The sequence below is a fragment of the Siphateles boraxobius genome, unplaced genomic scaffold, assembly GCF_051911475.1.
Source record: "Siphateles boraxobius isolate OS27281-9 unplaced genomic scaffold, OSU_SipBor_1 53, whole genome shotgun sequence".
In the NCBI taxonomy this organism is placed as follows: Eukaryota; Metazoa; Chordata; class Actinopteri; order Cypriniformes; family Leuciscidae; genus Siphateles; species Siphateles boraxobius.
This window is the reverse complement of record NW_027509175.1, coordinates 4,659,732-4,685,123: the sequence shown is the minus strand read 5'-3', so window position 1 is coordinate 4,685,123 and position 25,392 is coordinate 4,659,732. Positions and strand designations below refer to the sequence as shown.

Sequence of the window (25,392 nt, the reverse complement as noted above, 5' to 3'; positions counted from 1 at the left end):
CAGGTTCATGCTAACCAGTCAAAACCTGACCCCTCAGTTCAAACTACAAAGAACCAAATAGATTTGAGTGGGATGAGCCAAAAAAACAGATTTCTGCTGCCTGTCTGAACAAAGACTATGTGACCTCTCTTCCTCTGGGGAGATTCTTCTGAACGGAGTGCTCCTCCAACTCTCACTTAGGCTTCAACTTTTGGATTTAGTAGCTGTATTAGGCCTTAAACGTCCTCTGTCTATGAGTGTCCAACTGTTTTACACATTTGTGAAGTTTCATGGTGCTGTGACAGCACTTTGTCTTCAGCAGCTGGAACACCTCTGCTTCAATCTCTCCAGGGATTTCCACCCTCTTTAATTATTTTAAACCTCTCCAGTCCTCTTACTTTCCCTTCACGCTCTATCTCCCTCTCTTCCGTGCCCCCCCCCCCTCCCCCCTCCCCCAATCCTACATTATCTCTCTCCCTTGTCGAAACAGCTGTTGTTTATCGATTCTCCCCATCTCTATCGCTCTGTCCCGGTGTGAGGGATGGGGGGTCCCGTCCTGGGGGGCTCCTGTCACTCACTGATCACCTGCTCCAGGGTCTGGGAGACAGTAGTCTGTCCCTACGGCAAGTGCATACCGGTCAGCACCATGACAACAGAGCTAATGTATGCAAGGGAGATGAAAGATGACGATGGGTTGTCCCAGTGGAGGTAAGACCCAGTCAGCAGCTGAAGAGAGAGAGAGGGAAAGGCCCTCAAGACAAAATCAGAGAGGGTGAATTTTGGAAAAGAAGAACGAAGCTCTGTTCCAAAACCTAGTGAGCTGCCTTGATGTCAACTGCTTACAAAGGTATCTCTTATACTGCTGACTGGGTCTTACCTCCACTGGGAAAACCCATCGTCATCTTTCATCATCAGAATGCTAAGGCGGCATCCTAACTGAAATGGAAACTCACAAATGTCATTGAGACACTCTACTACAACAAATTTCAAATCGACTCATAGTGGATTTTAGTACAGTTTAAAGAGATAGTTCACCCAAAAATGAAACCTCATTTCCTCAGTAACCTCAGTAACCATTTACTCAACCTCAAGTTGTTCCAAACCTGTATGAATTTCTTTCTTCTGTTGAACAAAATATGAATAATGTCAGTAACCAAACGGATGATATATTATGGCAGTCAATAGGGTCCCATCAATTGTTTGGTTGCCCATATTCTTCAAAATATAATATTCTTCAATGATAAGGGACTTCTTTGAAAAAACATTACCAAATGTTCTGTTAAAAAGTATACTTCTACTAAAAAAGTATACTTCTTATAATTTTACTTTATTCATAAATTAATAAATATTACCAAAATTGTATTTATTATTTATTATTACCTTTTATTATTAAAACATATATTTTGTTGCTTTGCCAAATGGATTATTTAAAAAATGTTATACAAGATGAACCAGTCTCCATCTGAAGACATATTTGTCGTATAGGCTTTATGTTGAATGTCACATGTTTCTGGATCTTTGTTTATCCTGGAACAACATTCCAAGCAACTAATCTGATTTGAGGAAAACAAGTCTCTTTGCATCCCCTTATCTGAGAAAGTGTGAGCAGCAGTATGAACAGATGGAGATGTCTGTACATCCTGATTTTGCATTCCTGGGTCATCATATTTAGTTGTTCCTGGGACAACATTCCTGTCCAAAAATGTAGTCCTAACCATATTCCTGCCCCCAAACCTAACACTACCCATAAGTTATCTCTCAGAAAGTTATCCCTATAAATCAGAGGGAAATGGTAAGTGAATAATGTTAGGTGTAGAACTACCTAAGCCTGGTTGTAAGCCTAAACTTGATATAAACTGTAAACGTGTCCCTCAAATCTGATTAGTTGCTTGGAATGTGGTTTCAAAGATGTTGATCCAGGAACATGTTGCACTTGGTGAAATCAGGTTCTGCGCAATATCTATGGATTTTTAGGTAATCAGTTAAGCAAACTACTTGCTTTTATTGGTGCCATTTTGTTTAATAATGTTGTTTAATTGTAATACCCTAATGTTAGTGAAAAGGAAAAAAAAACTTTTAGATATCAATCTGCACATGCAATGGACATCGGTTATGCTTATCTTTGGTAGATCCTTTGAAGGCATCTTGAGTAAAAAAAACCCATGGAGTTCTGCCAGGAAAAAAATATGCATCCTATGCTAACTTTTAATAGTAAATTTTGATAAAAGAAGAAGTGCAAGTTGCAACAGATCTTTTCTGATCGTTTCACTTACACCAGCGATGGTCAAATTATAGTGTTTAAAATCATGTTTTATGTCGGAGTCCTACAACAGTAATTAACAAACTGGTGAAAGTTAAAGCTCTCGAATCCATTGCTGCGTTCTAATTTGAGCGAAAGATGATCTTAGAAGGCATCATAAAAATCCATGCCTGCCTACCTCTCTGAACAGCCTTTAAATCAGTAATAGTACAGCTATGATGCCTTAAAACACTGTCTAGGATTTGGGACAGAACTACAGAAAGAAGAGTTGAGAATTGATGGGGAATAAAGATGGAGAAATTCTTCCTGTTTTGAAAAGTATAATTTCTGTGTGGTCCAATGGCTACTGTGTTTTCTCATTTAAACTGAAAACTCACATTATCGATCTCTACATCTAGGACTAATTGACATTGCAATGTTGACATCTGCTGCCAACGTCCATTTGACGCTTCCTGATGTCTATGTCAGTCCAGTTTCTCTCCGAAAGAAGCCAATACTCTTAAATGGTTCCGCTATTCACTTTATTGATTTCTCCACCAGTCTACAAAAGCCAAGGTTAGCTTGTAGACTGGAAGACTTGTATTAGGCTTGTTTTGGTCAGCACTTGAGGAAGGCCTAGCAGAGAACAGCTATCTTCCTCCTTTAGTTGTGAGACAACAAAAACAATCAATCCAGTCCCAGAGAGGAAAGGAAAGCACACAGCCACTTTGTGCTCTACTGCACTACTCCATTTGATCTTTCAATCTATGCCTCACAGGCAAGAGCTTGACCCAGCGAAGAGTATGTGTGAATGTGTGTATAGCGTGATCAAAATCTCAGAAACGTATTTCCTACCCTTTAGCAGTTTTCGGCCTATTAGAATCAACAGTGATTTGGCAAATTAAGGCCTAGTGCTCTGCATTTACCTCTAAAACATATGAACACTCCTGCACCAATCTCAAGAACTTAAAAGGAACTGTGGGAAGATACACAAAATTGCCCCTGATTACCAGGCCTAGGATGTCTGGAAAAGATAGCAATTTGGAGATGACTTATCTTAGTGTAGATAACAGCCATCAACAGGTTAAGCAGTGGAGCCCACATTAACTCTGCAAAACTGCAGGCACCAGTTCTTAATCTGACTTTTAATTTTAAAGCTCAAATGCTTTAGCACGGCCATTTTCCAACCTAAATTTCATTCTCACTAATTTTCACTCTCTCGCAGCCAGAGATGTTGAAACAACTTAAGTTTTTATAGGCAATGAAAAGGCGTGAAAGTGATTACTAGGGAATGATTTGACATTTGAGCTTAGCTACAGTCTCAAATACCAAGTTGGATTCGGTCCCAGCAGCATTTTTTGATGCCCAGCGCCACTCGCAAAAAGGTCAGCTAAACCTACAGCTTGCACGCTGACGGACGGATTCAAAAGTGGTGTTTTAAAAGAAATGTACCTAAAGTTAAACTAAGTGACTGGCTTTTGCTGATGATGTAAAAATTACACATAGACTCAAATGACACTTGTGATGTCTAAGAAGATCATATAGTTTGTGGCCAATGACTCCAACGCTTAAAAACAAGAGCTCTCCAAGAACTCCTAAAAGCCTCAAACAAAAAGTATTCTCCATCCATCTCAATAGAATAGACAGTTGAATACTATAAAAGCTATAATATTCAGTAGAGAATGGTTCTTATTGAGCCTCAACTTTGCAAGTACATCAAATAACTTACACAGTGTCCCTACAATGCTGCTATATGAAATGCGACAAGGTCATGGGAAATGCACTCACTTTTTTTCCTCTCATTATTAGAGCTGAAACACAATGAACTGGTGCAGAAGTACAGCACCGTGGATTGTGAAATCCACATCTACCTTTAATTTAGAAGCACAGTCTGGAATCATTGAGCAACTACTCCCTATGGGTTTCTGAACTAATATAAGGCCAAACCATACACTGCTGGTGTGGAAAGGAAGGAACAACATATAACATCAGCTTAGCCTAAAGAACTAGATATGGCCATGGAAAAGAAACTGACTTGGGTACATGATTGGCAAGCTGCAGGGTGCTCTGACTGACAGTAGATTTTGGTGTGCTTTATTTTTAGCACCTAAAACACTTCATCTACTGGGTAGAAAACCATGCACTGAGACCAGTCAAGAAGTGAGAGGCAAAAGGAAGGGAAAAAAAGTGTGAGAAAAAAAGTGTGAAAAGGGGATGTAGTGTTCTTGCTGTAAATTAATGTTAGTCTGCAACTTTATCATTTCCTTGAGAAGAAACCGTCCAGGCCTAATTATCCTCGTCCTTGGCCATGAGAACAGGAATCGCGTTTGCATGCGGCCCGCGGAGGAAGAAAACACGGATCGCTTTCCTCTCATTGGAAACCCCAGCAGACCTGTGCATCTTAGCGCAGCGCGTCTCGCCCGAAACACGACTGATGCATATGATGAGCTGGACTGGGCTGGGAGAATTGGATCTTTTAATCTTGCAAAGTGGGAGAGGAACTCACCAGGCAGAACTGATTGAATTTTTGCTCCTTTTTGCTTCTCTGAGCAAGTCCAGAATTGGGGCAATAAAGTTATAACAGCATTCATTATTTTTCGTTGAATGCTGGGACATTAGTGTCTTCTCGCGCCTTTCCCTTTGCCTTTTTCCCCATCATCCCCACATCAGAAGGCCAGATAAAGTTCAGGTTGCTTTGATTGGGACCAATTTTCACATAGAGACATTCATCCACTTCGGTGCTAACCTACCACTGTAGGCGAACCTACCGCTAAGTACAGTTATCCATATACCTCTTACAGTGTATATCGCTGCTTCATGACAACCAAAAAATAACTTCAGCAAAATCAAAATCAGCAAAATCATTGAGTGTAAATGCTACTATGCATGTATCTTTTTAGCCTGTACTAAACAGAGTAACTATAAATTTCAAGGCAGCATGACAATACAACATTAGCTTAGCAACAAGCTAATATCAATGTTTTAAGAATATACCGTTCAAAAATTTGGGGTCAGTATGATTTTTTTATTTTTTTTAAAGAAAGTAATACTTTTATTCAGAAAGGACATATTAAAGTGTTTGTAATACCTTTATAATGAATGATCATGTGACACTGAAGACTGGGGTAATGATGCTGAAAATTCTGATTTCCCATCACAGGCACAGCAATACATTTATTTTTAAAATATTAAAATAGAAAAAGTTATCTTAAAGGGTAACTAAACCCTGAAACAACTTGTTTTAGTTAATGATCTGTAAGAGGGCTTTATTAATGCTGTTCATTGATTCGAGTAAATTTTCTTCTTCTTCTCTTTCTATGGCGGTTGGCAACCAGTTTTTTGGTGCATTACCGCCACCATCTGGACTGGAGTGTGGATCAATGGGTCACACTACACTTCTTTAAAGCTCCAGTAGGTAGCTTTTGTAAACAAATATATGTTAAAACTGTCATTATATCCTGAAAGTAGAATATGAGACAGATAATCTGTGAAACAAATCAAGCTCCTCTGGCTCCTCCCAGTGGTCCTATTGCCATTTGCAGAAATACACCGCTCCCGGTCAGAAACAACCAATCAGAGTCAGGAGGAATGTCTTTGCAGTGTCAATCACGCTCGTGTACGCGCCGATCAACCCTCTCTTGCACAGCGCGAGCGCGTACCGTCGTTCGTGACTCTCCTCTTCGAACTCGTTCATCCAAATGAACAAATCTTTTTTCGAGTCATTTCGTTCGTTGAATGAACGAAATGACTTGAAAAAAGATTTGTTCATTTGGATGAACGAGTCTTTTTCGGAGTCATTTCGCTCATTCAACGAACGAAATGACTCGAAAAAAGATTCGTTCATTTGGATGAACGAGTTCGAACAGGATCACGAACGTGCATCACAGAACAGAGCAAGGCGAGCCTTTGTGCTTATAAAACTTAAAGTTTTTTATTTAATTTTGAAATGACCGATCGTTTTGCTAGATAAGACCCTTATTCATCGTCTGGTATCGTTTAAAGCCCTTTGAAGCTGCACTGAAACTGTCATTTGGTCCTTGAAACGTTTGTGTCCTATTGAAGTCCATTATATGGAGAAAAACCTGGAATGTTTTCATCAAAAACCTTAATTTCTTTTCGATTGAAGAAAGAAAGGCATGGACATCTTGGATGACATTGGGGTGAGTAAATTATCAGCAAAAGTTTTTTTTTAAAAGTGAACTAATCCTTTAACGTTATCTTAGTAGCTATTTATAACTTATAGAAAGAGTGTAACCTTATAAAGTTACATGTATTGCAAAATACATAATGATTTGAGGACCAAGTTTGTAGACAAAGTATGGGCAGGCCATAGTCAATGTAAAGCATATTGTTGATGTTTCGTCCCTATTAGTGAATGTTCCATAACTGTTTATAATCCGCCGTCATCGGTGGTCCTGCTTACTAGCCTAAGCGTTCACGGCAGGCTCCGCTGTGGAGGGAGGAGCTGTGGAGGGAGGGCTGTAGCGTAGCAGAGAGCAAGGGGGTTGGACCTGTAAGTTGTGCTTGTTCAAATTTTCAGGCTAAGTCAACATTTTCTCAAAACTCCCTACTGCAGCTTTAAATTCTTTTAATTAACCCAGTTGTCTTTAAAAAAGAAAACAAAATATGAAAACAAATTTCGCCAGATCCTCTTTGCATTATTTTATGTAGATTTAGTGTCATCTGGATCTCACCAAGTTGTGATATCAATCTTTGTCTATCTTGACGGTATTTAGGACAATTCATAATTACATGCTCTACTGTCTCTTGACTATTGCAGTATTCACACATTCCATCCACATGCTTTATCATAATAAATAAAGTTCTATTTTATCCTGTATGTCCTAGCCTCATTCTAGACACCAAATCTTCTTCTCGCCTTTTTCTGTATGTATTCCTGTTCTTTCCCACTTTTCCTTGAATACTATACAGGTATCTCCCAGTCTGTTCATTGTCCCATAAAAACTGCCATTTTTCATTAATTTTAGCTTTAATGATACTTTTAACTTCAGCTTTACTGTATTTAATATCCATCTCTATATAAGGCTTCTCTGCTGCTTTCTTCACACATTTGTCTGCCAATGCATTACCTCCTACACCTATATGAGCTGGCACCCATATAAATGTAGTGCTAATACCAGTCTTTAGCAGATTGTTAGCTAGTTGGATTATTTCAAACACTATGTCCTGTCTAGACTCAGAGTGAAGATCCTTAAGATTTATCAATCTGAGTCTGAAGCAATCACAGCGTGCTTAGGTTTATTGCTCTCTACCCACATCATTGCCATCCATATTGCTATCATTTCTGCTGTATATACCGCTAACTCGTCATTAATTCTTTTAGCAAATTCAAGTTTAATTGAGGGATAACATAAGTAATTCCAATTTTCTTATCTGTCTGCTTAGATGCATCAGTATATAAAATAATTCCTTCTTTATATTTGCTAGTTACGTAATTCTGAGCCCTGTAATGATTCATTACATTAACCAACTGCAACATCTGACAACAGCCAAGGAGGTACAACTGGATATACCACTGTAGGGCTTATCTTCAATGCACTAATTCCTATTTTTATAATATTCTGCCTTAGGTTTCAACCAAAACTTTTAATTAGGTTATTCTCTCTCTCTTGACATTCCCATAAAACTGTCTGACTCATATGTTTTTCAGTATGACCCCTCAGATTTGCCCAATACACAAGAGCTAACTGGTCTCTTCTAAGATGTAGTGGCATCTCCCCCATCTCTACCTGAATTGCTGCTACTGACAAAGTCTTAATTGCCCAACAGCATAGCCTCAAACCTTGGTTCTGGATTACATCTAGTTTCTTTAATAATGTTTTAGCAACAGATCCATACACTATACACCCATAATCAAATACCGACCTGATCATCCCTGAATAAATAGCTTTTAATGCTTGCTCCCCATTCTACTCCACGCAAACATCTCATCACATTAAACACTTTCTTACATTTATCAATCATTTTCTGGATATGCATTGTTCAAGTTAGTCTTTTGTCGAACCAAATTCCCAAATATTTGAAGAATTCCACTCGTTTTAATTCTGCCCCAGATAATTTGATTTTTATATTCAAACTTATTTTCTTCCTAGAGAAAAATAAAGTCTTTGTTTTGTCTATTGAAATTCTAAACCCCCATTGAATGGCCCACTCTTGGACTCTATTTACTGATTGCTGCATCTTAGATTCGAGTAAATCATTTGACATTTGGGTATAAAGTGTTTTAATTCTACAATTTATGGTGTAAAAACTGAGTGCTGCCCTCTTCAGGATGAACAGTGGCTACTGCAGTTGAATTTTTTTACATTTACATACAGGTCCTTCACAAAAAATTAGCATATTGTGATAAAGTTCTTTATTTTCCATAATGTAATGATAAAAATTTAACTTTCATATATTTTAGATTCATTGCACACCAACTGAAATATTTCAGGTCTTTTATTGTTTTAATACTGATGATTTTGGCATACAGCTCATGAAAACGTCTCAGGTTACTATTGTAACCATAGTTCCCTGAGAACAGGGAACGAGACGATGCGTCCATCGACGCCATGGGAACGCCCCCAGCGTGACTGCGTCTGAAGCATCTATGTCAACTAGTCCAATGGAAAGAATGAGCGTCACGGGCGGGTGACGTCATGACCAGGATATGATAAAAGCACATCCGGTGCAAACCGGCATTAGCTTCGAAAATTGCCGAAGCAAGCCGATCACAGGGATGCAGGAAGTATGGCAGGGTGACGCATCGTCTCGTTCCCTGTTCTCAGGGAACTATGGTTACAATAGTAACCTGAGACGTTCCCTTACGAAGGGAACTCAACGATGCGTCCATCGACGCCATGGGAACGAGAATACCCAAAGCGCCAGAATTCCAAGTACCTGAGTGTCAGTCTGTTGTAACTAAGCACTAAGCACCTGAGAACCTGGGGCAGCATCCAGGTCCAAGCTGTAAAACCTCATGAATGTGAGCGGTGAGGACCAGCCCGCCGCATCACAAACGTCTTGGAGAGAACTCCAGATAATACGCTTAGAAGCCATACTCCTAGTGGAATGAGCCCTGACCACCAAATGGTTGGCCAGAAGACTCACAAGCAAGAAGAATAGTCTCGACTATCTATATGCTCAATAGGTTGGATTTTCTCGACAGAGAAGTCCGATGAACATAAGTGTCCAGTGCTCGCACTGGCACAAGAGGTTCAGCTTTTCCTGGTCCGAAAAATGGGGGAGGACAGAAACCTGCAGCACAATAGGCCTCGGAATAATGGTAGGCACCTTTGGAACATATCCATGTTTCGGGTAAGATTGCCTTGGCCATCCCGGTGCACTCAAGGCAGGTGGGGACAGAAAGGGCCTGAAGGTCTGACTCTTATAGGGACGAAATAGCTAGCAGAAAATAGTCTTAAAAGAAAGGAACTTCTCTGAGACCAAATCTAAGGGCTCGAAGGGAGCCCCAGATAGGGCTTCTAGAACTATTGCAAGGTCCCAAGCCAGCACCTTAGTGCAAGTTGCATGCCTCAGCCTCAAAGTGCCACGAAGGAAACGAGTGATCAGGGGGTCTCGACCCAAAAATGTACTACCCACCAGGGCGTGGAAAGCCGCAATGGCCGCCACACATATCCAAGATTTCGATCCAAGATGGCGCCGCGGATGGCTGCCTCGGTGTGGAGCTCTCCAGCTATTGTGTTGTTTTTGTTCGTTTGTTCTGCGTTTAGTCATTCTTTTCCTATCAGTTTCACCAAAGACGAACTACTGGACATTAGGAAACACACACCAGAAACCTTTTCTACAGTTTTTGATTATTCGGACGTTTTGCTGGACATTCTCGTCGGAGGGGCAGCGTTGTTGTTCAAACGCGCGTTCAGACGCAAACGCGGGAAGCGAGCCGGCGCGCTGGTTAAACTCCGCGAGCGCGGCCTGCGCACTGCACTCCCCAGCATTCATCTCGCGAATCTCCGATCCCTTCCTAACAAAACGGATGAACTTCTTCTCCTCACCCACACTAACAAGGATTTTTTAAACTCTGCTGCTTTGTGCTTCACTGAAACCTGGCTGAGTGAAGCCATACCGGACAACGCAATACATCTGCCGGGCTTCCAGCTGTTCCGAGCGGATCGCATCGCGGAGCTAACGGGGAAAACGAGAGGTGGTGGATTGTGTTTCTACATTAACGAAAGTTGGTGTTCAGATGTAACAACACTGAAGAAGATGTGCTCTCCTAATTTAGAGGCACATTTCATAAACTGTAAACCCTTCTACTCGCCTCGGGAATTTTCCTCTTTCATTCTCGTGAATGTTTACATCCCTCCAGACGCGTGCGCGAGCGCGGCGCTACAACAGCTGGCTGAACAAATATCTGAAACGGAACAAAGGTACCCAGACTCTCTTTTAATCATTCTTGGGGATTTTAACAAAGCAAATCTTTCCCGTGAACTACCAAAATACAGACAGCACGTTACATGTCCCACCAGAGACAGTAATATACTGGACCACTGTTACACCACAATAAGAAATGCATATCACTCCGTCCCACGGGCAGCTTTGGGGCTCTCTGATCACTGTTTGGTTCATCTCATACCGACCTACAGGCAGAAACTGAAATCAGCTAAACCTGTAATAAGGACTGTGAAAAGATGGACTAATGAAGCAGAGCAGAATCTACAGGCCTGCTTTGATTGCACTGATTGGACTGTTTTTGAAGCTGCTACCAATGATCTGGATGAGCTCACAGATACTGTAACATCATATATAAGTTTCTGTGAGGATACATGCATTCCTACCAGGACATTCTTATCATTCACTAATGATAAACCATGGTTTACTGGGAAACTCAAACACCTTCGTCATGCCAAAGAGGATGCTTACAGAAGTGGGGATAAAATCTTGTATAACCAGGCCAGAAACAGATTGACAAAGGAGATCAGAGTTGCTAAAAGGAACTACTCTGATAAACTGAAAAACCAGTTTTCATCCAACGACCCATCATCAGTCTGGAATGGCCTGAGGAACATTACCAACTACAAGTCACCATCCCCTCGATCTGTGGACAATCAACACCTGGCTGACGATTTAAATTCATTTTACTGCCGGTTTGAAAAGCCCTCATTCACACCACACACCCGGTCTGATCTGCACTTCACACATTCAGCATCACCTCCTGTTCTCCAATTATCACTCCCCCCTCCTGCCATCCAACCTGAGCTTAAGGTCTGTGTGGAGGACGTGAGCCGAGTCTTCAAAAAACAGAAGACTAGGAAAGCCTCAGGCCCAGACGGCATCTCATCTGCTTGTTTAAAAGCCTGCGCTGACCAACTGGCCCCGGTCTTCACGCAGATCTTCAACAGATCATTGGAGCAGTGTGAAGTTCCCTGCTGCTTCAAACGCTCCACTATCATTCCTGTCCCCAAAAAACCCAAAATCACTGGACTTAATGACTACAGACCTGTCGCTCTCACGTCTGTGGTCATGAAGTCGTTTGAAAGACTGGTGCTGGCCCACCTGAAGGACATCACTGGACCCCTGCTGGATCCCTTTCAGTTTGCTTACAGAGCAAACAGGTCTGTGGATGATGCAGTCAACATGGGACTGCATTATATCCTGCAACATCTCGACAGACCAGGGACTTATGCAAGGATCCTCTTTGTGGACTTCAGTTCGGCCTTCAATACCATCATGCCTGGTCTTCTCACAGCCAAACTGACCCAGCTCTCCATACCATCCTCGATCTGTCAGTGGATCACTAGCTTCCTGACGGACCGGCAGCAGCGAGTGAGACTGGGGAAACACACATCCAAGACACTCACAATCAGCACTGGTGCTCCCCAAGGGTGCGTTCTCTCCCCACTGCTCTTCTCCCTGTACACTAATGACTGCACTTCTAAAGACCCCACTGTCAAGCTCCTGAAATTTGCAGACGACACCACTGTCATCGGTCTCATCCGAAACGGTGACGAGTCTGCTTACAGACTGGAGGTTGAACAGCTGGCTGCCTGGTGCAGTTATAACAACCTTGAGCTGAACACGCTCAAAACAGTGGAGATGATCGTGGACTTCAGGAGGAACAGCTCAGCACTCCTCCCACTCACCATCATGAACAGCACTGTGGAAGCAGTGGAATCATTCAGGTTCCTGGGCACTATCATCTCTCAGGACCTGAAGTGGGACAATCACATTGACTCCACTGTGAAAAAGGCCCAGCAGAGACTGTACTTCCTTCGCCAGCTGAGGAAGTTCAACCTGCCACAGGATCTGCTGATTCAGTTCTACTCAGCCGTCATTGAGTCTGTCTTGTGCGCTTCCATCACTGTCTGGTTTGGTTCAGCTACCAAATCAGACATCAGGAGACTACAACGGACAGTCCGGACTGCGGAGAGGATTATTGGTGCCCCCCTGCCAAACCTCCAGGACCTGTACTCTTCCAGAGTGAGGAAGAGAGCAGGTAAAATCATCACAGACTCCACTCACCCTGGACACCACCTGTTTGAACTGTTACCGTCAAGACGGAGACTCAGATCACTGGCCACAAGAACATCTCGGCACAGGAACAGTTTCTTCCCACAGGCCATTTCCCTCCTGAACAGTTAACACTCCTCCCAAGGCATATGCCTGTAAGTGCAATACTCCCACTGTTTAGTGCAATATCCCACAACTCAGTTGATACTTATATGTAGATTTATTTATTTATAATATTCAAAACACTGTAAATAGGTTCATAATCTGTAAATCTGAAAATGTCTATTCTGACTAAACCCAACTGTGATAGTTTTATTCTCATATATTTATATTTTTTATTCTTATAATTTGTAGTATTATGTTTCATGTTGTATTTGTATATGTCCACTGGAAGCCTCAGTACCAAAACAAATTCCTTGTGTGTGCAAGCACACTTGGCAATAAAGCTCTTTCTGATTCTGATTCTGATTCTGACATATTATACCTTAAGCGTGGAAGGACATAGACCTGATACAAAGCGTTCTTGCAGAAACTCGAATACTGTGTTTACTGAACAGTTAACCGGATCCCACTGACGCTGGTAACACCAAGAAGTGAAAAACTCTCGAAATAGTGAATATAGTTTCCTCGTAGCGGGAGCTCTGGAGCTTAGAATGGTCTAAACAACCTCGGTTGAGAGACCACTCTCTATGAGTTGGGCCCCCTCAGAGGCCAAACCCACAGTTCCCAAATCCCCTGCCGGGGGTGCAATATTGCATCCCCTGCCTGAGACAGAAGGTCTCTCCTGATCGGGACCTCCAAGGGAGGTCCGTCGAGGAGAAAAATTAGGTCCGCAAACCAAATTCAGCTCGGCCAGGGTGGTGCTACTAAATAGGCTTATTCCATCCTGGCGGATTCACTCCAGAACTCCTGGGAGCAGAGCAACGGAGGGAAATGCGTACAGACGTAGCCTCGGCCACGTCTGCACCATAGCATCCAGCCCCGAGGGGACTGGTTGAGTGAGGGATAACCAGAGTGGACAGTGCGTCGTATGCTGAGACGAGAACAAATCCACTTCTGCCTGGCCGTAAAACTCCCATATTTGCTCCACCTCCTCGGGGTGGAGTCCCCTGGCCTCAGCCCCTGCCTCGACAGGGTGTCTGCTCCAATATTCTGGCCCCCCCTGGAATATACACTGCCCTCAGACAGCGTAATTTCTTGAGGGACCAAAATAAGAGGCCACCAACGTGTTGTCTGTGGGTCAAGAACCAGAGTTTCCTCCATATAACCAAGGCGCGGGGATACTGCCGCGTGATCTTGATCGTAAGGAGTGGGTTTCCCCTCAGGGAGAACCCTCTGGTCCTGAGCCACCTCTGTAAAGGTCTCACGTACAGCAGGTCAAAGGGTATCACATTGGACGCTGCTGCCCTGAGGCCTAACAGTCACTGTTCCAGAACAACACATGATGGCCCCTCAGGTCTGGGAGGAGATGTCTCAACGCATTGAAGACGACCATCATCTCTAGGCAATTCATGTGCCAAGAGAGATGATGACTCCTCCACAAGCCCTGAGCTGAGCGGCCTTCCAATACCGCTCCCCAGCCGGTGAGGGAAGCATCTGTCGAGATCACAACTCGATGGCAAAGAGCTCCCAACACCGGACCCTGGGTTAAGAACCAGTGTTTCCTCCATATAACCAAGGTGCGGAGACACCGCCGCGTGATCTTGATCATACGAAGTGGGTTTCCCCTCGGGGAGAACCCTCTGGTCCTGAGCCACCACTGTAAAGGTCTCATGTACAGCAGGCCAAAAGTTATCCCGTTGGACGCTGCTGTCACAAGACCCAACAGTCTCTCTAACTGTTTTACAGTGCGTGACTGGCCTAGCCTCAGCTCTTTTGTGGCTGTTAGGATAGCAGCTACACGAACGGGCGACAGAGTGGCCCGCATCGTCACTGAATCCCATACCACACCAAGGAAAGTGGTTCTCTGTACTGGAGAAAGCACACTCTTCTTGGCATTGAGCCTCAACCCCAACATCTGCATAGGAGCGAGAACGACACCTCGGTGCCGAACCGCTAACTGTTCTGATTCCGCTAGAATCAGCCAGTCATCTATGCAATTCAGAATGCATATGCACTGCAGCCTGGCGGGGCCAGAGCTGCGTCTACACGCTTCGTGAATGTGCGGGGTGATAGAGCTAGACCGAAAGGAAGTGCCTGATACTGGTGTTCTTTGCCCCAAAGAAACCCTCAGGAACCTCCTGTGCTGAGGGAGGATGGAGATATGGAAGTATGCGTCTTTTAGATCTATCGTGACAAACCAGTCCTCGGATCTGATTTGAGTCACGATCTGTTTGAGTGTCAGCATTTTGGACTTGAGTTCCAGCACCAAACACTCCAACAGACGAAGATCTAGTATGTGATGCAGCTCTCCATCCTTTTTTGGAACAATGAGATAACGACTGTAAAGACCCGACGCAATGTCGGGTGAGTACACCTGCTCTATAGCTTTCTTTGCTAACAGGGCCTTTACCTCTTGCTCCATTACCAGAGCCTGCTCGGAATGCACTAACGTGAGCAACACCCCGTTGTAGCCTGGAGGACGAGAACCAAATCTGCCTCTTACTACTAACTGCAGGACCCATAGAGATATATTTGGCAGTAGCTTCCGCGCTGCCAGAAAATCTACCAAGGGAATCAGCCCCTCGAGGCTGGCCTCTGGTGTAATAAAGACAGCCAGTTCGGGGACCTGAAGCATACTGGCAGGAACCACCCGAACTGACTGTTTTCGAACCCCCCTCAGAGGGCGCATTCCGACGCAATGTCGAGTTGACGCTGCGCCAGAAGCTCGCTGGAGACCGCTGCGCCCCGAAGCACCAAGGGTGGCGGGGTTGGCAGAACGGTCCCCTGAGGGCACCGAGATGGAAAGGGCACCGTATAATGAGGTGTACACCATTCCACCCAGGTTGGGGCTGCCCTCACCGGTCTGACGCCGGTGGCGCCAGACCTTTTCTTTTGAGCCGCAGCCTTCTCAGCGTGAAGAACGGTCCTCGGATCCGGCTTCTGCTTTGAAGGCTTTGGCTGCTGTGTTGTGTATGAGAAACTAGACGGCTGGAGCTGCTCACGCCCAGCAGCCCCAGGGGGATGGACATAGCGAGGGAGAGATTATCTTGTATCTTTCTCTATGATTCCCATCAAATTGAGCCAGAGGTGTCTCTCAGTGACCACAAGGGCTGCCATCCCTGAGAGATAAATCTGTGGCCCGACGGAGTTCTCAAACCCCATCGGGCCAAACTCCCTCACTTCTGTCCAAATACCGCAGCAGGTCAGCCTGAATATGCTTGTAGCACTGCTATGGTGTGCAAGCAGGCCCATGCTAGACCCACTGCCATATATGCTTTTCCCACTAGATTAAAAAATAGTTTTCTTTAATGGTTTAGTGAGAGAAGCCGACGCCTTCAGGTACGATACTGAACCGGGAGACAGATAGCTCGCAAGCGTCTGTTCTACCCGGGGTATTGCCCCATAGCCATACCCTCTTAACCCCCAAATATCTGAATATACATGAATGTGGGGGCTAAAAGACAAGAGGAGTAAGGCTTTTTCCATGATCTAGACAGCTCGCTGTGCAGATCGGGAAAAATGGAAGGCCCCGTGATGGAGGTGGAAAAATAGAGGGAAGGAAACTCGTTTAATCTATTTTATTTTTAGGACGAGTGCCCCCTTATTTCTGCTGGCCATAAATATTTAATTTATCTACAGCCTTAGTAAACACTTCCACCAGCTTATTATTTTTATATATATTTTTTATATATATTCACTTTATTTTATATATAATATATAAACTATCATATATATATATATAGGCTATATATATTTCTCATACGGTGGGGAAAGAGATGGCAAATTCACTTCCCCCATGATTGTGTCACTTTCAATGCCCAGCACATCTACCTCCTCGGAGGTAGAGCACTGAAGCATTGATTTCTCTCTCTCCCCGGGCGGAAGAGACCGCAGCGCGGGCTTCCGAGACCGGCGAGAGAGCACTGGATCCCTCGTGGAAAGGGAGGAGATAAGATCCGCGGACCCTTCTCCAACCCCGTAAAGAGATCCTATTCGCGATCCACAGGAATGCATTCTCCGCGCTGCCTTGGCAGACGCGGGACCTGTCACCCTGAGAATTGCGAGCCCGGCCACTTTCCTCGAAAAGTGACAGGCGGGAGCGGAGCATGCGAAGCGAAAGCTTCTCACAATGTTGGCAATCAGCCCCCTCGGAGGCTGATACCGCATGCTCTACTCCCAAACCCATCACACAAAGCTCGTGTGTGTCCCTACTCGTTAAATAGCGCGAGCAGGGAGAACACAGAGTTTGTGCAATTGTTTAGTTTCCATAAATATATATATCAGACAGACAACAGTAAATATAACAGACAGTTTGACACAGATCGCTTGCTGAGGCAACAGAAGCTAATGCCGGTTTGCACCGGATGTGCTTTTATCATATCCTGGTCATGACGTCACCTGCCCGTGACGCTCATTCTTTCCATTGGACTAGTTGACATAGATGCTTCAGACGCAGTCACGCTGGGGGCATTCCCATGGCGTCGATGGACGCATCGTTGAGTTCCCTTCGTAAGGGAACCCAAAATTCCTATCTCAAAAAATTAGCATATTTCATCCGACCAATAAAATAATTGTTTTTTTAATACAAAAAAAGTCAACCTTCAAATAATTATGTTCAGTTGTGCACTCAATACTTGGTCGGGAATCTTTTTGCAGAAATGACTGCTTCAATGCGGCGTGGCATGGAGGCAATCAGCCTGTGGCACTGCTGAGGTGTTATGGAGGCCCAGGATGCTTCGATAGCGGCCTTAAGCTCATCCAGAGTGTTGGGTCTTGCATCTCTCAACTTTCTCTTCACAATATCCCACAGATTCTCTATGGGGTTCAGGTCAGGAGAGTTGGCAGGCCAATTGAGCACAGTAATACCATGGTCAGTAAACCATTTACCAGTGGTTTTGGCACTGTGAGCAGGTGCCAGGTCGTGCTGAAAAATGAAATCTTCATCTCCATTAAGCTTTTCAGCAGATGGAAGCATGAAGTGCTCCAAAATCTCCTGATAGCTAGCTGCATTGACCCTGCCCTTGATAAAACACAGTGGACCAACACCAGCAGCTGACATGGCACCCCAGACCATCACTGACTGTGGGTACTTGACACTGGACTTCAGGGCATTTTGGCATTTCCTTCTCCCCAGTCTTCCTCCAGACTCTGGCACCTTGATTTTCGAATGACATGCAAAATTTTCTTTCATCCGAAAAAAGTACTTTGGACCACTGAGCAACAGTCCAGTGCTGCTTCTCTGTAGCCCAGGTCAGGCGCTTCTGCCGCTGTTTCTGGTTCAAATGTGGCTTGACCTGGGGAATGTGGCACCTGTAGCCCATTTCCTGCACACGCCTGTGCACGGTGGCTCTGGATGTTTCTACTCCAGACTCAGTCCACTGCTTCCGCAGGTCCCCAAGGTCTGGAATCGGTCCTTCTCCACAATCTTCCTCAGGGTCTGGTCACCTCTTCTCGATGTGCAGCGTTTTTTGCCACACTCTTTCCTTCCCACAGACTTCCCACTGAGGTGCCTTGATACAGCACTCTGGGAACAGCCTATTTGTTCAGAAATTTCTTTCTGTGTCTTACCCTCTTGCTTGAGGGCGTCAATGATGGCCTTCTGACAGCAGTCAGGTCGGCAGTCTTACCCATGATTGCGGTTTTGAGTAATGAAACAGGCTGGGAGTTTTTAAAAGCCTCAGGAATCTGTTGCAGGTGTTTAGAGTTAATTAGTTGATTCAGATGATTAGGTAAATAGCTCGTTTAGAGACCCTTTTCATGATATGCTAATGTTTTGAGATAGGAATTTTGGGTTTTCATGAGCTGTATGCCAAAATCATCAGTATTAAAACAATAAAAGACCTAAAATATTTCCGTTGGTGTGCAATGAATCTAAAATATATGAAAGTTTAATTTTTATCATTACATTATGGAAAATAATGAACTTTATCACAATATGCTAATTTTTTGAGAAGGACCTGTATTTATGTACTTATTAAAAAGTACCGTGCAATTGTACTTTTTTTGGTATACTAAATTAGAAAACTTTAAGTCTGCTAAATTGGAAGATGGAGCAACTAGTTTTGTCCTTAATGCACTTTAGTAATCCGGAAATTGTGCTGAGGTCCAACTAAAGATATACTTGAGAATATTTGATTGTGCTAAAATGGGATTGCCATCTCATAACATGACAATTACAAGACACAACACTGGGTATTATGAGAGACAGTGCATTTAATTTATGTGCCCACCCCATACACACACACAACTTTGTGTATCTGGAGGTTATATGAGATGAGTGACCTTCTTTCTTACAGAACAGAAATTCCATCCAACTCAATTTTGCAGGTGTAACAAACTCCCATACATGGGAAGGAATGAGAGAGTGCACTTCACACCAAACTAGACTGTACCAAAGTAATTCAAAGACTAAATCCCTTATATATATAACTACTGACAAACCATTGTAAACATCTAGTGGATAATAATGACTTAACATTAACTGTACGGCAATCACAGAAAACATCAGCAATAAGTGTTGATATTATTAAAATCATTGCTAATGTTATCACTCACTTGATTGTATATGCTCAGACATATATTTGTTTCCTGTTTGTAGTATTTCAGTCTGCATCACTGAACTTACATAAACATCTGGTTCTTCTCCAGAGAAAAAGAGTTAGTTTGTTCGCTTTCATCTGTCATTTCATCCAAGCAAATCGGATTGGAGAATCACTGTCAGTGAGGCAGCCGGATTTTCAGATCCCTCAGAAGAAGACAGATTGAAAAATGTCTTCTCTAGTTTACCTTAATACACTCTTCTTTGCTTAATAGGGTCAGAAGCTTTTGTTAAAACATCTGCCGAGTTCAGACAGTAACATTAGGCAGGATTACAAACGGTCATGCTCCTGTCATGACCGTTTCAAATATCCATTTTGATTATCTTCTGTTCTGTATCTTCTGAGCGAGACTGTTAATAAAAATAAAAAATGGGCCAAGCCCAAAATGGCTAAATACTAAGTTTTCAATTGGCTTAAACACAAATGGTTAGTCAGGAAATTAGTAAAATTTAAGCAAATGCACTACTTAAAGGGATAGTTCACCCAAAAATGAAAATTATTTCAGTAATTACTCACCCTCATGTTGTTCCAACCCCGTAAGACCTTCGTTCATCTTCGGAACACAAATTAAGATATTTTTGATGAAATCTGAGCGCTGGATCACTCCTACATACTAGTCCATAGGCTTCTTCAGGGATTGAAAATTGCCAGCCCCTAAAAGTCATTAAAAACAACGTTATAATAGTGCAAGTGACTACTGTGGCTCAATCTTAAGTTTATCAAGCGACGAGAATACTTTTTGTGCGCAAAAACAAACAAAAATAACGACTTTATTTCAACTATTCATTTCCTTCTCTGTTGGCCTCGAGTCAGTTAACTTAGTATGATTGGTCATGTGGGTGATGCGTGTGATGGGTATGACGTACAACAACAGAAGCTTACGCTATTATACTAGTGAACTGACTCGAGGCCCAGAGAGAAGGAAATGATTAGTTGAAATAAAGTCGTTATTTTTGTTTTGTTTTTGCGCACAAAAAGTGTTCTCGTCGCTTGATAAACTTAAGATTGAGCCACAGTAGTCACTAGGATTATTTTAACAATGTCTTTAATGACTTTTCGGGGCTGGCAAGTTTCAATCCCTGAAGAAGCCTATGGACTAGTATGGTGTCACTGCATGGTGATGCTCCAGAGTGCTGTCTTCGAAAATCTGCTGAGAAATATAATAATAAATGCCTCTCTGCCACAGTGAAGCATGAAGGAAGATGTGTCATTCTGTGGCGAGCCTTTTTAGCTGCTGGTATTGGTGAGATACTTCACTGTGAAAAGTCATTTAATGCTTTGGAGTACAGGAGGATATTGCAGAATAGCTTGCTTCCCACAAATGAAAAGAAATGTCTGATGTTATTTTTCAACAAGACAATGGTCCTGCTCAAACTGCAAAAGAGTGGCTTAAGAACAAGTCCATCAGGCTCATGTCTGGGCCTGGTCTGAGTCCAGATAAGTCAAAATGAGTGATATAGTAAACATTTGGTCTTACATTAAACTCAACCCAACTGGGAGACATTTTTCAACTACTCATAAACTGTTTGAAGCTATTAACACTGAGTGGAACAACACTGACTGTCCTTCTTTAAAAAAGTCTGCAAGTTGGGGAAGGCTATTCTGTGCTAAGTTACTTTATCTACACTGTGCAATTCTTGCTAATTCCCTGTGATTTGTGACTTAAATGGTTAAGACCAATAAAATACCATAAATATTTTGACTTATTTTTTGTTGTTGTTGTTGTTGTTTTGTTTTGCCCAGGAGTGTATACTGCATGCAATTTTTATAGCATGTCAAACAAGTATGCAGAATGCACAAAATAACAGATATTTTCTGCATATTACACCGCATTCTATTTTACAGCATTGACTATAACTAAACTACTAGCTATTTTAAAGACGAATTATAAAACAACATGCAATGATAATGTCTATATATTGGGAACAATTTACTAGTACTACATTTTAGTGCTGCATCCTATTTTGAAAAGTATGTGAAATGATGAATATAATGTATACAATCTTTGTTCCAAATAGTAAGTGAAAGAAATAAAGTATGCAAAAAAATAAATAAATATGCTTCATGTTTATTTCAGTGAGCACCGTCTAGTTCCTGTTCATTCATTACACTGAAAATTTGAAATTCTAATTAAAACTATTGCATTTTAGTATATAGAATTCAACACTGTGTTTTTGATATATGCATATTTTGGCAAATGTAAATGTATTGGTATTCTATGCATATAACACTAACATACTGTGCACAGCATACATTCTGCATTCTTCTTTCTGTCAATATTAGTAACTGGCATGCGATTCGGAATATACTCTGAGTCTTAATTTGTGTGCAGGAAGTCACTGTGGAGCGATTGATGGTTGGAATTAATACGAGGTGTGCTAATACAGTCACAGCTTGAGGGAAAGAAGCCAAATGGTAACTTTAGTCAATTTGGTAGGTAAATTATTAGCAGGCTCTTGTAGGTATTAGCCCATTGTGTCCAAGCTTGTCTGTCAGCTGCAGTACTGTAATTAAGTGCCTGGATCTACAGAGCATGTAATCTCCTGCTTCGCACCAGTGATGCGGTGCACTTTGGGAGTTGTAGTCAGCCACAGGATTGATGGCTGCCATATGTAGTCCATTTATCACTGGGTTTGTTTGAATTCCCTATCAAATGAGACAGGAGCAGTAGAGGGGACGGACACAAACACACTCACACACAAAAGCACTGGCATTGAAGTAGAAAGTGTGTGTGTGTGGTGTGTGTGTGTGTGTGTGTGTGTGTTTGTGTGTGTTTGTGTGTGTGTGTGTGTGTGTGTGTGTGTGTGTGTGTGTGTGTGTGTGTGTGTGTGTGTGTGTGTGTGTGTGTGTGTGTGTGTGTGTGTGTGTGTGTGAAATCTTCACTGATATAACTAAAACATAAGATTCTAGACAGACAAATGAAACTGATCAACTATCAATCTATCACTCCATCCATACTACAAACTAGAGCTGCACGGATAATTGTTAAATAATCCCGATCTCGATTCAAACACCCACGCGATCTTATTCTTAAATGAAAAAGATTCAGCAAGTCTAACTTTTAGTGTACAAGTACGATCAATATTCAGATCTGCATTGCCACTGGCGCTGACCCAGAGGCAGTCATGTATAGGTATGAAACAACATGAAAAAAAGTTTTTTCATTCACACAGTATCATTATTTATGTTACAATAATTCTAATTATCACATAAGTACTGGGATAAAAGTTTGTAGTTTGGATATAAACACTAATGTCTATGGTATTGATCAAAAATAAATCACTTTTTGAAAGTAATTAAGCTTCAAATAAAGATTGTATGATTGCATTGTTACGCCAGATGGTGGCAACAAGTGACTGCTAAAAAAATATTTTTCATTGAATCATTCATTACAGATTTGTAAAAAAAAAAAAATATATATATATATATATATATATAAAATCTGATTCATCCAGTAATGAAACAAGTGAAATATTTATGAGTGAGTCATTGAATCACTCATTCAAACCTAACTACAAATTCTGATTACATATGTTTGAAATAGGCTAGACTGCAGAAATTAACATTTTGTCAGAACCTCTAGTAAATTACACACTATAGTTCTCTATCCAGAATCAGGATCTCTATTTTAAACAAAAAATTCTCAATTTATCTAGAATCGTGCAGCTTTACAATAAAACAGGCAGACATAAAAAAATATAAAGGAAAAATATAACGATAGAGCAACAGACAGAACGACAGAGAATGACGGACAAAACAATAGAAATAGAGAGAGACAGACTGAACGATAGATATCATGATAGAAGGATAGACAAAATGGCAGAAAGAGATGGAAAGAATGGTAGAAAGAAAAAAGACAGAATGACAGACCAATAGAAGGTTAGACAGAATGACAGACAGACAGAATGATAGGTAGACAGACAGACAGACAGATAGAACGACAAACATATAAAATAAGTGATATAACAACAAATATTCAAACAAACAACAAACAAAAGTCTGTCAATAGAATGACAGACATACAGATAGAATGACAGACTGACAAAAGAAAGAATCAAAGTCATACAGATAAAACGACAGACTAACAAACAGACAATCAGACAGAACAATAGATGGAACAATGACAGATTAACAGACAGACCGAATTATAGATAAAATGACAGACAGGCAGAACTTTAGAATGACAAACAGAGACAGAACAATAGATCGAACAATGGAACAACAGACAGAATGTCAGACAGACAGAACGGCAGAGAATGCCATATAAAAAGACAGACAGACAGATGATAGACAGAATGATAGATAGAATGGCAGACATAGAAAGATAGACAGTATGAAAGAAAATAGAGTTAGATCGACAGACAAACAGGTAGATAGAACAACAGACAGAAAGACAACCAGACATATATTTACAATGTAAATAGAGTTTTAGGTATAAGTATTAGGAATTACAGTGGTTCAGTGGACTAGAGAAAAGTTGGTAAAGAACTTGATGCTTCTCAGGTGGCCTTATGGGTTTCAAATGTGAGTGTTGGTGTGTTTGAGAGTTTGGCTGGTGTTTATCTGTGCAGTGGCTGTACATGAGGGTTCTGTAATGATTTGCCCACACACTGAGAAAGAATTGCCTTGTTATAGCCGACTTACCACTAACCACAAGCACATACACAACACAGGAGACTCTCTTTCTCTCCGACACAAACAAACTCTCAAATCACAAGCTCAATTGTTCTTACTCTTATATTGAAGAGAAATGGCCACAGACATGTATCCGTTTTTGCCCTGTTTCTCTCTCTCGGTCTGTCTTCCTCTCCCCTCTGTCTGTCTCCCTCTCTCTCTCGCACACACCAAGAGCAAAAGGCTGTGAACAACACCCAGCCCGTTCTCTAAAGCCGCTGCATACGAAACCTCTCCGATAAGGGAGGGTGTCTTCTTTCAAAACAGCTTTTAGCACTCATTTCTTGGAAGTGCCTCTCTTGCTTTTCCTTGTCTCTCACTCCCTCTCGCTCGCTCAGTCATTGGCACAGTTTCACGTATCAAGAGCTCCCCCTGCTGTCCGGAAACTGGGCCTGCGGCTCATCTGTCTCCCTTGTTAACCGGATTCAAATGAGTTATGAATTTTTCTTAAATTATTTATCGACTAATTTCCATGATGTTTACCCGGAGTTTATTAAGGGAAGCTGCCCTATCACGGCCTTGTCAGAATCCATCACTTTTCATTTAAAGTCCCTCTCAGCCAATCATTACATAGAAACGTCTATTCATTCCAACGGTTGACTCAAATAAATTATATTTGCTCAGGTTTTGTCGTCCGATTAGTAAGCTATTAAGTGTGGTCTCAAACATTTGACTGCTTATGAGATGGTGTTACTGGCTTCTATTCTGGTCCTCCAAAAGAAACCTCCAGCGGTTCTTGACTCCAGAGTTTGTGCAAGTGCATACGCCCGCAACCAATATGAAAGGGACTCTGATAGCAGTACGTTATTCATTTTTCTGAATAGATGTATTATGGCAGCGAGAGAGAAAGGGACTGTTGGTGCGTCTGTGTAGTCGGTCGCCTCTTTCCTCTCTAGACTGTTAATCCTATTTGGTGTGTGCAGTGAAAATGGCTGTCAATAGTTTAAGCTGATAAGCGAGAGAGGCAAAGGGTTTAACCACAGACCTCCAAACAGACTCTGGTCTCCAGAGCAGGGATAGAGTACTTTCATTCCCCCCTTTTCCCCCTTCCTTCCTTCTCTCTCTCTCTCACACACACATACTGTCTCATTCCTGCTCTCTGAATCATTCCAGCATTGCAAAGAAGCTCAGGGCAAACAGAAAGAAAAAAAACGTTTTTGTAAGTCATTTTATTCACTTCTCGCTTAACACTCATACACTCACGCCCACTCGCTAAGATAAACGCATCGCTTTTGATAAGGTCAGACTGTATGCTGAACGGTTCTTAAAAACAGAAATGCTGCATATTAGATCTCAAGTAATCCCAGAGGTTAAAGAGATTTGGGTCAG

At 42.2% G+C, this 25,392-nt stretch overlaps 1 long non-coding RNA gene across 1 annotated transcript in view; it reads right to left on the bottom strand.

Annotated features, from left to right (window-relative positions):
* Positions 1-24,290, bottom strand: part of LOC143714123 (uncharacterized) — a 118,801-nt gene extending 94,511 nt beyond the window's left edge. Inside the window, exon 1 of the long non-coding RNA XR_013195408.1 lies at positions 24,123-24,290. This is a non-coding gene — a long non-coding RNA (uncharacterized LOC143714123). The remainder of the gene's footprint in view (positions 1-24,122) is intronic.
* Positions 24,291-25,392: the final 1,102 nt, after the last annotated feature.